This window comes from Mirounga angustirostris, unplaced genomic scaffold (genome assembly GCF_029215605.1).
Source record: "Mirounga angustirostris isolate CCGP_5_RB_7025 unplaced genomic scaffold, mMirAng1.0.hap1 SCAF_15, whole genome shotgun sequence".
NCBI lineage: Eukaryota > Metazoa > Chordata > Mammalia > Carnivora > Phocidae > Mirounga > Mirounga angustirostris.
In genome coordinates this window covers 31,665,260-31,683,260 of record NW_026991723.1, presented here as the reverse complement: position 1 = coordinate 31,683,260, position 18,001 = coordinate 31,665,260, and positions in this window count along the sequence as shown.

Here is an 18,001-nt window from a genome sequence, read left to right as displayed (position 1 = left end):
GTCTTTTAGTTTTGTTGACTGTTTGCTGTGCAGAAAATTTTACCTTGATGGAGTCTCAACAGTTCCTTTTCACTTTTGTTCCCCTTACCTTTAGAGACATGTCTACCAAGAAGTTGCTGTGGCCGATGTCAAAGAGGTTACTACCTGTGTTCTCCTCCAGAATTTTGATAGATTCCCATCTTACATTTAGGTCTTTCATCCATTTTGAGTTTAGCTTTGTGTATGTTATAAGAAAATGGTCCAGTTTCGTTCTTCTACATGGGGCTATCCAATTGTCCCAACACCTTTTATTGAAGAGACTATCTTTTTTTCCATTGAATAGTCTTTCCTGCTTTGTCAAAGATTAGTTGACCATACATAGAGTTGAGGGTCTATTTCTGTTGTTCTCTTTTCTGTTCCATTGATCTATGTGTCTGTTTTTGAGCCACTACCATACTGTCAAGCTTTGTAATAGAGCTTGAAGTCTGGGATTGTGATGCCACCAGTTTTTGGTTTTCTTTTTCGTCATTCCTTTGGCTATTCAGGGTCTTTTCTGGTTCCATACAAATTTTAAGATTATTTGTTCCAGTTCTGTAAAAAAGCTGACTGTATTTTGATAGGGATTGCATGGAATGTGTAGATTGCTTTGGGTAGCATAGAAATTTTAACAATATTTATTCTTTCATGAGTGTTCTATCATTTTTAGAGTACAGATCCTTTGCCTTTTTGGTTAGGTACCTCTTTATTCCTAGGTATCTTATGGGTTTTGGTGCAATTGTAAATGGGATCAATTCCTTAATTTCTCTTTCTTCTATCTCATTGTTATTGTATAGAAATGCAAGTGATTTCTGTGCATTAATTTTGTATCCTGTCACGTTGCTGAATTGCTGTATGAATTCTAGAAATTTTGGGGTGGAGTCGTTTGGATTTTCCACATAAAGTATCAAGTCATCTGCGAAGAGAGAGTTTGACTTCTTTGCCAATTTGGATGCCTTTTATTTCTTTTTGTTGTCTGATTGCTGAAGCTAGGACTTCTAGGACTATGTAGAACAACAGTGGTGATAATGGACATCCCTGTCATGTTTCTGACCTTAGGGGAAAAGCTCTCAGTTTTTCCCCATTGAGAATGATATTTGCTGTGGGCTTTTCATATATAGCTTTTATGCTATTAGGTATAAGCTCTTTATCCCTACACTGTGGAGAATTTTAATCAAGAAAGGATGCTGTATTTTGTCAAATGCTTTTTCTGCATCAATTGAGAGGATCTTATGGTTCTTGTCCTGTCTTTTATTAATGTATTGTATCACTTTGGTTGATTTGTGGATTTTGAACCACCCTTGCATCCCAGGAATAAATCCCACCTGCTTGTGGTGGATAATCCTTTTAATGTACTGTTGGATCCTATTGGCTAGGATCATGTTGGGTATTTTGGCATCCATGTTCATCAGGGATATCGATCTGTAATTCTCCTTTATGGTGAGGTCTTTGTTTGGTTTTGGGATCAAGGTAATGCTGGCCTCATAAAAATGGTTTGGAAGTTTTCCTTCCATTTCTCTTTTTTGAAACAGCTTCAGTAGACTAGGCATTAGGTTTTTTTTTTTAATGTTTGGTAGAATTCCTCTGGGAAGCCATTCAGACCTGGACCCTTGCTTGTTGGGAGATTTTTGATTACTGCTTCAATTTCCTTACTGGTTATGGGTCTTTCAGGTTTACTATTTCTTCCTGTTTCTGTTTTGGTAGTTTATAAGTTTCTAGGAATGCATCCATTTCTCCCAGATTGCCTAATCTGTTGGCATATAGGAGCTCATAATATGTTCTTAAAATTGTTTGTATTTCCTTGGTGTTGGTTGTGATTTCTCCCCTTTCATTCATGATTTTATTAAATTGGATCCTTTCTCTTTCCTTTTGATTAGTCTGGCCAGGGGCTAATCAATTTTATTAATTCTTTCACAGAACCAGCTTCTAGTTTCATTGACCTGTTCTACTGTTCTTTTGGTTTCTATTTCATTGGTTTCTGTTCTTATCTTTATTATTTCTTTTCTCTGGATAGATTTAGGCTTTATTTGGTGTTATTTCTCCAACTCCTTTAGGTGTAAGGTTAGCTTGTGTATTTGAGACTTTTACAATTTCTTGAGAAAGGCTTGTATTGCTATGTACTTCCCTCTTAGAACCTCCTTTGTTGCATCCCAAAGGGTTTGAACAGTTGTGTTTTCTTTTTGTTTCCATGAATTTTTAAAATTCTTCTTTAGTTTCCTGATTGACCCATTGATTTTCTTTTTCAAATATTTTATTTTATTTTATTTAAGATTTTATTTATTTATTTGAGAGAGAGAGAATGAGAGAGAGCACATGAGAAGGGGGAGGGTCAGTGGGAGAAGCAGACTCCCTGCCAAGCAGGGAGCCGGATGCGGGACTCAATCCAGGGACTCCAGGATCATGACCTGAGCCGAAGGCAGTTGCTTAGCCAACTGAGCCACCCAGGTGCCCCAAATATTTTATTTATGTATTTGAGAGAGAGAGAGAGACAGAGAGTTCACAAGCAGGGGGGAGTGATAGAGGATGAGGGAGAAGCAGCTCCCTGCCAAGCAAGGAGCCCAGTGTGGGGCTCAATCCCAGGACCCAGGGACCATGACCTGAGCTGAAGACAGACACTTAACCTACTGAGCCACCTAGGTGCCCCAGACCCATTCATTTTTTAGTAGGATGCTATTTAACCTCCAAATATTTGAGTTCTCTCCAACTTTCCTCTTGTGATGGAGTTCAAGTTTCAAAGCACTGTGGTCTGCAAATAGGCAGGGAATATTCACAATCTTTTGGTACCAGTTGAAACCTGATTTGTGACCCAGTCTGTGATCTATTCTGGAGAATGTTCCATGTGCACTCCAGAAGAATGTGTATTCTGTTGCTCTAGGATGGAATACTCTATATATCTATGAAGTCCATCTGGTCCAGTGTGTCATTCAAAGCCCTTGTTTCCTTGTTGATCTGCTTAGATGATCTGTCCATTGCTCTTAGTGGGGTGTTAAAGTCTCCTACTATTATTGTATTAGTGTCACTGTGTTTCTTTAATTTTGTTATTAATTGGTTTATATAATTGGCTGCTCCCAAGTTAAGAGCATAAATATTTACAATTGTTAGATCTTCTTGTCAGATAGACCTTTTCAGTATGATATAGTGTTATCTGCATCTCTTATTACAGTCTCTGGTTTACAATCTAATTTGTCTGATATAAGGATTGCTACACCAGCTTTCTCTTCATGTCCATTAGCATGATAAACTGTTCTCCACCCCCTTTACTTTCAATCTGGAGGTGTCTTTGGGTCTAAAATGAGTCCTTTGTAGACGGCATATAGATGAGTCTTGCTTTTTTATCCAATCTGATACCCTCTGTCTTTTGATTGGAACATTTAGCCCATTTACATTCAGAGTAACTATTGAAAGGCATGAATTAATACCATTATATTATCTGTAAAGTCCCCGTTTCTGTAGATTGTCTCTGTTTCTTCTGGTCTATGTTACCCTTGGGCTTTCTCTTTGCTTACAGGATCAACGTTAATATTTCTTGCAGGGCTAGTTTAATAATCACAAATTCTTTTTTTTTTTTTTTAAGATTTTATTTATTTATTCATTAGAGACAGAGAGAGAGAGGCAGAGGGAGAAGCAGGCTCCCAAGGAGCAGGGAGCCTGATGCGGGACTCGATCCCAGGACCCTGAGATCATGACCTGAGCCGAAGGCAGACGCTTAACCATCTGAGCCACCCAGGCGCCCTATGATCACAAATTCTTTTAGTTTCTGTTTGTCTTGGAAGCTATTTATCTCTCCTTCCATTGTGAATGACAGCCTGGCTGGATAAAGTATTCTTGGCTGCATGTTTTTCTAGTATCCTGAATATATCATGCCAGCCCTTTCTGGCCTGTCAGGTCTCTGTGGATAGTTCTGCTGACAGTCTAATGTTCCTACCCTTGTACATTAAGGACCTGTTGTCTCAAGGTGCTTTTAGGATTTTCTCTTTGCCTCTGAAATTTGCAAGCTTCAGTAGTATATGTTGAGGTGTTGATCTATTTTTATTGATTTTGAGGGAGTTCTCTGTGCCTCCTGGATTTGAATGCCTCTTTCCTTCTCCAGATTAAGGAAGTTCTCAGCTATGGTTTGCTCCAATATACCTTCTGTCCCTCTCTCTCTCTTTCTTCTTCCACTAGGACCCCAATAATTCTAATATGTTTCACTTTATGGTATCATTGATATCTCGAAGTCTCCCGTCATGGTCCATTAGTTGTTTTTCTGTCCTTTCCTCAGCTTCCTTCCTTTCCATCATTTTGTCTTCTATGTCACTGATTCTCTCTTCTGCCTCATTTAACCTAGCTGTTAGAGCATCCATTTTAGACTGCATCTCAGTTAAAGCATTTTTAAATTCAGCCTGATTAGATTTTATTTCTGCACTCAGAGATTCTCTAGTGTCTTTTATGCTTTTTTCAAGCCTACCTACTAGCTTCATAATAATTACTCTGAATTCTAGGTCTGGCATTTTATTTATATCCATATCAATTAAATCTATGGCAGAGAGAATTACCTCTGGTTCTTTCTTTTGTTGTGAATTTCTCCTTCTACTCATTTTAATGAGAGAAGAATAGGTGAATGAGAGAACAAATCAAAAATATCAACCACAACCCCAGCAAAATACACACTAGAGAAATCTGACAGCTCAGAAACCAAAAAAGAAAAGAAAAGAAAGGGAAAAAAGAGAATATAATCTCACAAGTGGACAAAACAGAGAGATCCACTTGGTCCTGGGTGCATTTTGGTCCATTTATTAAGAGACACTAAATCCTAAAATTGTAAAAAAGAAAAACTTGGGGGGGGGAGGCAAAATGGCAGAAGAGTAGGGGACCTCATTTCATCTGGTCCCTCAAATTTAGCTGGATATCTATCAAACCATTCTGAACACACACGAATTCAGTCTGAGATGTAAGAAAATATATCTGGAACTCTACAAGCAGAAAAATGACTGCTTTTTGCAAGGTGCTGAATTGAAACTGCAGGAAATATCAGAAGATAACTGGCAGGGGTAGGGAGCCTCCATAACCCAGCTACCAGAATGTGTTTAAACACCAGAGCACAAAATCAGAACCCTTAGAAATTTGCTCCAGTGAGAGACATCCCTTTCTGAAAGGGGCACAGGAGATGAAAAAAGCAGAATTCTAGGTGGGTCACTGTGGTCTCAGGATCCCAGGAAACACAAAAAGAATGATAGAATGCCCAAGCATTCTTGGGCATGGAGCAGGGAAACTGGTTATGGTCAGGGAGCCCAGCAGGGACTCTCAGACCCAATGGTCATTAACCATGAGCCAGGCTGGTAGGGAGATAGCTCTTTGCCTGAGCACCCTGAGAAATACTGGAACATGCAAGCCACTTACCATACCCTGGGAAGGATGAAACAGGTGCCCTCATGGCTGGGCAACAATTCTGAGGGCAGCGTTGGCCCTGGAAAGGACAGTAGGACAGCACCCAGCCATGACCTGGGAGCAGCGGAGCAGGGTGTGTGCTGGAGCCCACAACTGCTCACAATTGCAAAGACACAAAGTACAGCAACATTAGGGGCCCCCTGAGACTCCCCTGGGGAGAATTGCAATGGGGGTGAACTATGGGAGTCTGGGAGTTTGGTGCACACAAAAGTGAAGTTTTGACCAGAAGGATTTATTGAAGAAGGCAGGCCGAGATCTTGCAGCTCTGGGCTGGAAATCCCAGGATGGCCATTTTGCTCTGACTCTGAAGAGGCACAGAAAGCTGCTAAGGAACAAAAGGCACACAGAGGACCAATTCACATTGAGGCCATCCCCCTGAGAAGGGGTGGGGCAACCCTGCCCAGGAAAGACACCTGATAAGCAGAACAGCAGGTACTGCCCCCAGAAGACAGACTTGAAAAAAAGGTGAATGACATCTTATGGATCCCACAAGAGTGTAAAACCCCAGCACCAGGGGAAAATAGTATAATGAGCTCCAGGTGTTTCTTTATGACTCATTTATCCTTCAGTCTAAAGTGTTCCATTTATTTTTATTTATTTTTTCTTTTTTTACCTTTTTCCCATTTCAAGTAGATTCTTATTTTACCAATTTATGTTTTTAAGTTGCTTTCTAACTTTCATTTTTTCACATCTACATTTTATAGATTTTTGCCTCATTCTAGTCTTTTTTCCACTCTATTTAATTTTATTTTTGTATATATATAAGTTTTACTTTCTTTGTGATTTTGGGATGCAGTGGTTTCTAACACAGAGACCAAAATTCAATCAGGAACAAAAAGATCACCCTGCTTTGTCCACCTTGTGAAATTATAGTCTCTCTTCCCCGCCCCCCCCCCCCCTTTTTTTTTTACTGTTTTGGTTCATCTTGGCTTTGTTTGCTTCTCTGTGGTGTCTTCTGACCACTTCAGATTTTTTCTAGGGTGCATTTTGCTTGGGTCATGGTTGACATTTTGGGCTCTGTTTATTCACTCACCCATCCTTCCCTGGAAAGAATGACTAGAAGGAGGAACTCACAACAAAAGAAAGAACCAGAGGAAATAATTTCTGCCACAGAGCTAATTGATATGGATATAAGTAAGATATCAGAGATGGAATTCAGGATAGCAATTAAAAAGTTAATAGCTAGGCTTGAAAAAAGCATAAATGACAATACAGAATCCCTAAGGGCAGAAATGAGATCTATTCAAGTTGAACTTAAAAATGTTATGAATGAGATGCAGTCTAAATTGGATGTTCTAACAGCTAGGGTCATGAGGCAGAAGAGAGAATAAGTGATCTAGAGGATAGGCTGTTGGAAAGGAAGGAAGTTGAGGAAAAGTGAGAAAGACAACTAATTGTCCATGAAGAAAGGCTTCAAGAATTTAATGATGCAGTGGAAAGAACGAATGTCAGAAAAACCAGGAGGGGGTGGGAAGAGGGAGAGGGCTAGAAGGTATATTTGAGCAAATCATGGCTGAGAACTTCCCTAATCTGGGGAAGGAAAGCAAGCATTCATGTCCAAGAGGTAGAGAGGACCCCTCCCCAAATCAATAAAAATAGATCAACAGCCCAACATATAATAGTGAAGCTTGCAAATCTCAGAGCCAAAGAAGCTATCCTGAGAGCAACTAGGGAGAGCAGATTCCTTACTTATGGAGGCAGGAACCTCAGAATAACATTGGACCTATCCACAGAAACCTGGCAGGCCAGAAAGGGCTGGCAAGATATATTCAGGGTACTAAATGAGAAGAACATGCAGCAAAGAATACTTTACCCAGCAAGGCTGTCATTCAGAATGGAAGGAGAGATAAAGAGCTTCCAGGACAGACAGAAACTGAAAGAATATGTGACCACCAAGCCAGCCCTGCAAGAAATATTAAGGGGGGTTCTGTAAGGGAAGAGATACCCCAAGAGTCACATAGACCAGAAAGTAAAAGAGACAATCTATAGAAACAGGGACTTTGCATGCAATACAATGGCACTAAATTCATATCTTTCAATACTTACTCTGAATGTAAATGGACTGAAAGCTCCAACCAAAAGACACAGGTTATCAGATAGGATAAAAAAGCAGAACCCAGGGCGCCTGGGTGGCTCAGTTGTTAAGCATCAGCCTTCGGCTCAGGTCACAATCCCAGGGCCCTGGGATTGGAGCCCTGCATCGGGCTCCCTGCTCAGCGGGAAAGCCTGCTTCTCCCTCTCCCACTCCCCCTGCTTGTGTTCCCTCTCTTGCTGTGTCTCTCTCCCTGTCAATAAATAAATAAAATCCTTAAAAAATAAAAACAGAATCCATCCATATGCTATCCACAAGAGACTCATTTTGAACCTAAAGACACCTCCAGACTGAAAGTGAGGGAATGGAGAACAATTTATCATGCTAGTTGACCTCAAAAGAAAGCTGGGGTAGCAATCCTCATATCATGCAAATTAGGTTTTAAACCAAAGACTGTAGTAAGAGATGTAGAGGGACACTATGTATGTCACACTTAAAGGGTCTATCCAACAAGAAGATCTAACAACTGTAAATATCTATGCCCCCAACGTGGGAGAAACCAATTATATAAACCAATTAATAACCAAAGTAAAGAAATGTATGGGACTTCCACACTCCACTCACTGCAATGGACAGATCACCTAAGCAGAAGATCAACAAAGAAACAAGGGCTTTGCATGGCACACTGGACCAGATGGACTTCAAGGATATATACAGGAACATTCCGTCCTAAAAGAACAGAATACTCATTCTTCTCAAGTGCACATGCAACTTTCTCCGGAATAGATCACATACTGGGTCACAAATCAGGTGTCAACCGATACCAAAAGATTGAGCTTATTCTCTGCATGTTATCAGACCACAATGCTTTGAAACTGGAACTCAATCACAAGAAGAAATTTGGAAGGAACTCAAACACTTGGAGGTTAAAGAACATCCTGCTAAAGAATGAATGGGTCAACCAAGAAATTAAGAAGAACTCAAACAATTCATGCAAACTAGTGAAAATGAAAACACATTGATTCAAAACTTATGGGATCCTGCAAAGGCATTCCTAAGTGGGAAGTACATAGCAGTCTAAGCCAATCTGAAAAAATTAGAACAATCCCAAATGCACAAGCTAACCTTACACCTAAAGGACCTGGGGAAAGAACAGCAAATAAAGCCTAAACCAAGCAGAAGAAAAGAAATAATAAAGATTCAAGTAGATATCAATGAAATAGAAACCAGAAGTAGAGTAGAACAGATCAATGAAACTAGAAGCTGATTCTTTGAAAGAATTAATAAGATCGATAAACCTCTGGCCAGACATATCAAAAAAAAAAAAAGAGAGAGAGAAAGGACTCAAATTAATAAAATCATGAATGAAGGGGGAGAGATCTCAACCAATATCAAGGAAATACAGGCAGTTGTTAGAACATATTATGAGCAATTATATGCCAAAAAATTGGGCAATCTGGAAGAAATGGATGCATTCCTGGAAATTTATACACTACCAAGACTGAAATAGGAAGTGGTAGAACATCTGAACAGACCAATAATCAGCAAGGAAATTGAAGCAGTAAATCCAAAAGCTCCCAATAAACAAGAGTCCAGGGCCAGATGGCTTCTCAGGGGAATTCTACCAAACAGTTAAAGAGGAAATTATACCCATTCTACTGAAGCTGTTTCAAAAAAGAGAAATGAAAGGAAAACTTCCAAATTTGTTCTATGAGGCCAGCATTACCCTGATCCCCAAACCAGGCAAAGACTCTACCAAAAAGGAGAATTACAGACCAATATCCCTGATGAACATGGATGCCAAAATACTCACCAAGATCCTAGCTAATAGGATCCAACAGTACATTAAAGGGGTTATTCACCACGAGCAGGTGGGATTTATTCCTGGGATGTAAGGGCATTTCAACATTCACAAATCAAACAACATGATAGAGCACATTAATAAAAGAAAAGTCAAGAACCATATGACCCTCTTAATTGATGTAGAAAAAGCATTTGACAAAAAGAGCATCCATTCTTGATTAAAATTATCCACAGTGTAGAGATAGAGGGAACATATCTCAATATCATAAAAGCCATCTATGAAAAGCCCACAGCAAATATCATTCTCAATGGGGAAAAACTGAGAGCTTTTCCCCTAATTTGAGGAAAACAACAAGGATGCCCACACTCAGTGCTTTGTTCAACATAGTACTAGAAGTCTAGCCTCATCCACCAGAAAACAAAATGAAATAAAAGGCATCTAAACTGGCAGAGAAGAGGTCAAACTCTCTCTCTTCGCAGATGACATGCTTCTTTATGTGCAATACCTAAAAGACTCCATTCCCAAATTACTAGAACTCTTACAACAATTCAACAACGTGGCAGAATATAACAACAATGCACAGAATTCAGTTGCATTTCTATATACTGACAATGTGACTAAAGAAAGAGAAATTAAGGAATTGATCCCATTTACAATTGTACCAAAAACTGTTAAGATACCTATGAATAAACCTAACCAAAGAATAAAGGATCTGTACTCTAGAAACTAGAGAACATTTATCAGAGAAATTGAGGAAGTCACAAAGAGGTGGAAAAGCATTCCATGCTCATGGAGGGAAGAATAAACATTGTTAAAATGTCTATGATATCCAGATCAATCTACACATTCAATGCAATCCCTATCAAAATACCATTGACATCTTTCACAGAGTTGGAACAAACAATCCTAAAATTTGTATGGGACCAGAAAAGACCCCAAAACACCAGAGGATTGTTGGAAAATAAAACTAAAGCTGGGGGCACCACAATGCCTGACTTCGAGCTATATTACAAAGCTGTGATCATCAAGAAAGTATGGTACTGGCACAAAAACAGGCACATAGATCAGTGGAACAGAATAGAGAGCCCAGAAATGGGCCCTCAAGTCTATGGTCAATTAATTTTCAACAAAGCAGGAAAGAATATGCAATGGAAAAAAGACAGTCTCTTCAGTAAATGGTGCTGGGAAATTGGACAGCCACATGCAGAAGAATGAAACTGGACAATTCTCTTACACCCTATATAATGATAAACTCAAAATGGATGAAAGACCTCAATGTGAGACAAGAATCCATCAAAATTCTAGAGGAGAACATAGGCAGTAACCTCCTCGACCTTGGTCACAGAAACTTCTTCCAAGACATGTCTCTAAAGGCAAGGGAAGCAAAAGCAAAAATGAACTATTGGGACGTCATCAAGATAAAAATCTTCTGCACAACAAAGGAAACAGTGAACAAAACTAAAAGGCAACATATGCAATGGGAGAAGATATTTGCAAATGATATTACAGATAAAGGGCTGGTATCCAAGATCTATCAAGAACTTCTCAAACTCAACACCCAAAAAACAAATAATCAAGTCAAGAAATGGGCAGAAGACACGAGCAGACACTTCTCCAAAGAAGACATACAAATGGGCAATCAACACATGAAGAAATGCTCAACATCACTTGCCATCAGCATAATACAAATCAAAACCTCAATGAGATACCACCTTATACCAGTTAGAATGGCCAAAAATAAGAAGACATGGAACAACAAGTGTTCGTGAGGATGCAGAGAAAGGGGAACCCTTTTACACTGTTGGTGGGATTGCAAGCTGGTGCAGCCACTCTGGAAAACAGTATGGAGGTTCCTTAAGATGTTAAAAATAGAGCTACCTTACAACTGAGCAACTGCACTACTGGGTATTTACCCCAGTGATATAGATGTAGTGGAGAAAGGGGCACCTGCACCCAAATGTTCCTAACAGCAATGTCCACAATAGCCAAAATGTGGAAGGAGCTGAGATGTCCTTCAGTAGCTGAATGGATAAAGAAGATGTGGTTCATGTATACAATGGAATATTACTCAGCCATCAGAAAGGATGAATACCTACCATTTGTATCGACATGGATGGAACTGGAGGGGATTATGCTAGTGAAATAAGTCAAGCTGAGAACAATTCTCATATGGTTTCACTCATGTGGAATTTAAGGAATAGCACAGAGGACCATAGGGGAAGGGAGGGAAAACTGGAGGGGAAGAAATCAGAGAGGGAGACAAACCATGAGAGACTCTGGACTCTGGGTATCAAACTGAGGGTTGCAGAAGGTAGGGGGTTAGGGGTGGAGTAACTCGGTGATAGGCATTAAGGAGGGCACGTGGTGTGATGAGCACTGGGTGTTATAAGCAACTAATGAATCATTGAACACTCCATCGAGAACTAATGATGTACTAACTGAACTTAATAATAAAAAAATGGGCAAAAGAGGTGCACCTGGCTGGCTCAATCAGTAGAGCATATGACTCTTGATCTCAGAGTCATGAGTTCATGCACCTTGTTGGGCATAGAGATTACTTAATAATAGAAATAAAAATGGGAAAAATTTGAATAAATAACTCACCAAAGAAGATATACAACTGGCAAATAAGCCCATGAATAGATGCTCAACTGTGTTTGGTCTTAGGAAAATGCAAGCTAAAATCACAGTAAGATTCCACTGCATACTCACTGGAATCACTAAAATTTAAAAGACTGACAATCCCTTCTGATGGCTGAGTAATAGTCCATTGTATATATGAACCACATCTTCTTTATCTATTCCCCACCAACAGTGTAAGAGGTTTTCCCTTTCTCCGCCATTTGCATCAACATGGATGGAACTGGAGGGGATTATGCTAAGTGAAATTAAGTCAAGCTGAGAAAGACAATTATTGTATGGTTTCACTCATATGTGGAACATAGGAATAGCACGGAGGACCACAGGGGAAGGGAGGGAAAATTGAATGGGAAGAAATCAGAGAGGGAGACAAACCATGAGAGACTCTGTTCTCCAGGAAACAAACTGAAGGTTACAGAAGTGGTGGGGGTGAGGGGATAGGGTAACTGGGTGATGGGTGTTAAGGAAGGCACATGTGGTGATGAGCACCGGGTGTTATGCGCAACTAATGAATTGTTGAACACTACATCAAAAACTAATGATGTACTCTATGTTGGCTATTTGAAAATAATAATAAAAAATAAAAAATAAATAAAAGACCGACAATCCCAAGTGCTGACAATGATGTCAGCAACTGGCACTTTAATATGTTGTTCTTTAAATACAAAATAGTACAACTAATTTGAAGAGCAGTTGGCAGTTTTTTATAAACCTACACTTACCATTAAACCAAACCATTCCACTCCTAGTACTTTCAAGAGAAATGAAAACATATTTTCACAAAAACATCTTGCTCTCATATGTTCATAGGAGCTTTATTCATAATAGCCTAAAATTTGGAATAATCCAAATGTCTCTCAGTTGGTGAATGCACAAATTGTGGTAAATTCATATGATGGAATAAAAAGAAACAAATATGTAACAGAATGGATGAGTGTCAGAAGCATTGTGCTAAGAGAAAGCAAGCAGTGAGACACAAAAAGCCACATACTAAATGATTCTATTTCTCTGAAATTCTGGAAGAGATAAATCCATAGCAACAGAAATCAGATCAATAGTGACTTGGAGCCAGGAGTGGGGAAAGGAGATTTTCTACTGAGGGACCCAAGGGAACTTTCTGGGGTAATGAAAATGTTCTATATATAATTGTGGTCATGGTTACTGGACTGTAATCTAATTATACAATTATAATTGGTGAATTTTATTGCATATAAATTATATCTCAATAACCTGATTTAAAATAAAAATGCTTCATATGTGGTGCAGTATACTTCTTATTGTATCACTTAATGCCTGGTATACGAGTCAAGGTCCAGTTGGTAAAACAAATCACACTAAGTACTTCAAGAGGAAATTTTATTTAATGGATTGATTACGCAGGTGTGGGAGATTTGTAAGAGTAAATAAATAGCACTGAGGTAATCAAAAGATGATAGCTGAAGACTGTTAACATTTCTATAATTGAGGGAACAAAATGGAACTGGTATTTTTAAGCTCAGAGGAGGGATCTCCCAGAGCTGAGGGTGGAACCTCTGAGGAAGGGGTGCCCCCAGACTACTGGTAGTATTTCTGCAGAGATGAGAGAGATTAGATTTTTTGAGGGTTGCATGAGAGAGGAAACCGTTGCCACCAGGAGGAGGGGCCACTCTGGGACAATCCAGACAAGAAAAGGAAAAACAGGAAGGATTAATCCCTTTTCCATCCTTTTTTAATCCTCCAAATCTCTAGTGGCTCCTCTTGGTGAAATCATCAGGGACTCAGGTATGGAAAGAGAATATTTTTTTCCAGAGCCTAACCTCAGGATCAGAGAACAAATTACAGGAAGTATGGATGTGGAGCTAAAAGACAATAGGTAAATGACACCTCTGGTTTATCCCACTTTTAATAATATTAAGATTAATCAGTAATTTCAGGTGGTTTCAGCTTAATCTCTCTATTATTAAATTCCCAATCATTGTTTCATTTAATGGTTTTAACATCCATTGTTTATTATTACCTAGATTCATGATTTCATTTAGGGTTACAACACAGAAATTCTCTGATTTTAGCATTCTTTGTGCACTCATTAGCTGGAATTCTGTAAAGAAAAATGTACTCTCATGAACTATTTGGTTATCCTAAAATACAGTTTGTACAGGAAAGACAGGAAAAATCTTGATTATTTATCTCTATCAATTTCATAGTTGGTGACCTAGCAACCTCCAAAAATGATCAGTGAGTTAGTGGCTTTTGTTAGTATTAGAAACTCATCACTTTTGTTTATATACTTGATGTTTTTAAATCCATTATAGGCATTATTCTTTTTGACATTCAGATTGTCCCGTCTTAGGCCAGTGGAAGACTTCCTGGTATTTTTTGTTTCTTGTATTTTTATTCTGGATTATTCTTGTAAAAATGTCAAATATGTCCAATTTAATTCTGTCCCCCTCATTTGACTCTAAATCTATCAGATCTTGGAAGAAATTTGCAACTTATTTTGCACTTTTCCCACTCAGTAATTTGCTAATAAATACTTGAATTGTCTGGTATTGAGCTACCTTATGCAAACATTCTTAAATGACATTTCAACAGCGAAAACAATTTTAAAAGCCAATTTTAATCATAAAATTTAATAAAGGTTTTCAACTCTAATCAAATCTGCAGGTCCAGTCTTGAAATCTTGGCTATTATATGTGTTCCTGGGGTGGGGGTGGGGGAAGGAAATAACAGTGCAAAAAGTAAATAGAAGAGAATTATACAATATAGAGAGGAAGTACTTTAATATTTTAAGTCAGTGTGTGTTTTTCTTTTTTTTTTTTTAAGTTTTATTTATTTATTTATTTGAGAGAGAGAGAATGAGAGACAGAGAGCATGAGAGGGAGGAGGGTCAGAGGGAAAAGCAGACTCCCTGCTGAGCAGGGAGCCCAATGCGGGACTCGATCCCGGGACTCCAGGATCATGACCTGAGCCGAAGGCAGTCGCTTAACCAACTGAGCCACCCAGGCGCCTCGTCAGTGTGTGTTTTTCTAAAACAAAAGATCATAAATAATTTTCCTAAAATGGATTCAGTTTAGCTCCTACTGTTGAAATGATGACTGTCACTATAACATGTGGGAGCAACTAGAAGAACTAAATATAGATTCTAGGACTCACTTTTTAGGGAAGACTCTTTTTCCTTTAGAAAGAGTTAGCAGTCTTTTGGTCCACATTAACACTGCTATTTATCCATATATAGGTAAATAAATAGATAAATTGCAGTATTCCAGCCAGATGCCCAGACTCACTAGGGGAAATTTCTTAAGCTTCTCCTTCTCCTCTGAGTGCCACTGACACTTTTTCTTAAAACCTCTCGAATATTTACCCTCTTTTTTCCCCTTCCATTGTTGTTATGGTTTAGACTTTCAGCTTAACTGAACTATGTTATTGGCCTCCTATTTGCCTCCAATCTTCACACTATTATCAAAGTAATCTTTTTGTAAATTGATTATATCGCAGTCCTTGATTAAAATCCTTAAACAGCTTGATGCCTGTTATAGAAAAAAAATCCACATTTCTTAACACGGAATATAAGACCCTTCGTGATTTGGCCTTATTTAATTTTCTGTCTTCCTCCTTCCTGACTCCTGTGGCATCTCAGGCCCCCTCAAGTCCTGTCCTCAATGCTCCAGCAATTCTGAAATACTGGCAGAACTCTTACCACACTAGGCTCTAATGTCTCTTTACCCTTGAACAAAGCCGTTCCCTCTATTTAGAAAAACTTCTCCTTTTTTCAAATAGTTAATGAAGATTCGTCCTTCAAAAGTCAGCCCTGGGGTGCCTGGGTGGCTCAGTCAGTTAAGCGTCTGCCTTCGGCTCAGGTCATGATCCCAGGGTTCTGGGATAGAGTTCCACATTGGGTTCTCTGCTCAGCGGGGAGCCTGCCTCTCCCTCTGCCTGCCACTCCCCCTGCTTATGCTCTCTCTCTCTCTGTCAAATAAGTAAATAAAAATCTTTAAAAAAAAAAGTCAGTCCTGATCTCACCTTCTCTAGGAGCCTTACCTTATCTCCCTCATACCCAGAGTAGATTAGCTGCCTCCACAACCCCATTTGTTTCCATGGCAGACTTACTATCACCACAGTGATAACTATGCTATGTGACATTTATTGTCTCTCATGAGCATCCTCACATATTTAATCTTTACCCCCAGCAGCCAACACCATGCTTGAGTTTACCCCCAATGAATGTTTGCTGAGAGAATGAATGGTTACATAATGTTAGCCCAGCATTTTCCAAACATTTTTTCAAAGTGGTTGTACCAATTTACTTATACTACTACCAAAAATATAACTGAGTTCCCTGTTGCTCCACATCCTCAGCAACCATTGCTATTGTCAAACTTTTAAATTTAAAACATTGTGGTAGGTCTGTGGTGCTATCTTATTCTAGTTTTTAATAAGTCTTCAATATACTAATAGATACAGTGTTAGGAGAAGCCTCCTCTCCTTCCCCTGAACCTCGTATAATCATTAACATTTCCTGAAATAGCAAATGCAAGGCCCTTCAGTTAAGCTTATTTAAGAAACAGTAGGAAAACCAGTGATCTGGAGCAATATGCAAAACTGTAGTCAAGATCTTGGAATCAGAACCAGAACTGATCTAATCAGTGTTTCTCAAATTTTCGTATTTATATGAAAACCCAGTGTGTTTGTTAAAATTAAACATTCTCAGGTTGCATTCCCAGAAATTCTGATTCATTATTTTAGACCCTGGGTCCTAATACCTAAGTCCACAGAATGAGAAACTGTTTAGAGAGTAATGCTTTTTCCTAAATGAGTATAGTATTGCATATTACAATGTAATTTATGAGACTGTTTTGTCTATCATCTGGTTAATCCTAAAGCTGGATTTTCTATCTTTGTTGGTATATGCAGTAACATTTTACAAAATTAAAATTTAAGCCCACTTGGAGAAGTTTAAGACAGACTTTGCAATAAGTGAAGACCTCTGATCATGTTGCAAAACCAAGAGTAATTATGGGGAATTGGTATGGTGAAAGATCATTGGTGTTGCTTTCAGAAGAAGTGGATTTGAGACTCAGCTGTGTCATCTCAGGCAGATCACTTAACCTCCCCGAGTTTCTAGTACTTACCTAAAATTAGTATTATACCAAGCCCACCAAATTTGTCAAACCTGATTAAGGTTAAAAATGAGAGTGGCAAAGTGCTAACACAAAAGTAAGATTTAATCATTGTTAGAGGAATGATCATTGTTTTTGATTGCACACCTGCTTGAATTTAAAGAAATAATACTTAGCTTCAGGGATATTTGTTTCTTGGAATAATTTCAGCATTTTCCTTCTAAAAGGAAAACTGTAAAAGCATTTTACAGTTTAGGTTACATGCAAAGAAAACCTTGAGTGACATGATCAAGGATACAAAATTAATTTACAAATAAGACTAGGATTCAAGTCTTCTGATTACTAGCCCAGGTCACTTTCCACTATGCTTTACTTAGTTGTCTTTCTCATTCTTTATTATAGTCCACAGACAAGGTGATTTTGACACACCAGAATTTGAGCACCACTGTTTTTGCTGCATTACATGTGGTAGTGGGATGATAATCAGTGTCTTTACCTTTTATTGCACTTATTTGATAAACAGATTTATTGAGATATTATTATTCACATGCCATACAATTCACCAATCTCAGTTGTACAATGCAGTGGTTTTTAGTATAATTAGAATTGTGCAACCGTCACCACAATTAATTTTAGAACATTTCATCACTCCAAGAGAAACTATCTGACAAGTCGTTTTTTTTTTAAGATTATTTATTTATTTATTTGACAGAGAGAGAGACAGCGAGAGAGGGAACACAAGAAGGGGGAGTGGGAGAGGGAGCAGAAGGGGGAGTGGGAGTGGGAGAAGCAGGCTTCCCGCAGAGCAGGGAGCCCAGTAAGGGGCTCAATCCCAGGATCCTGGAATCATGACCTGAGCCAAAGGCAGAAGCTTAACGACTGAGCCACCCAGGCGCCCCACTGACAGCAGTCATTTTACATTCTCTCCTTCCCACTGCCTCTGGCAACCACTAATCTACTTTCTGTATAGATTTGCCTTTTCAAGAC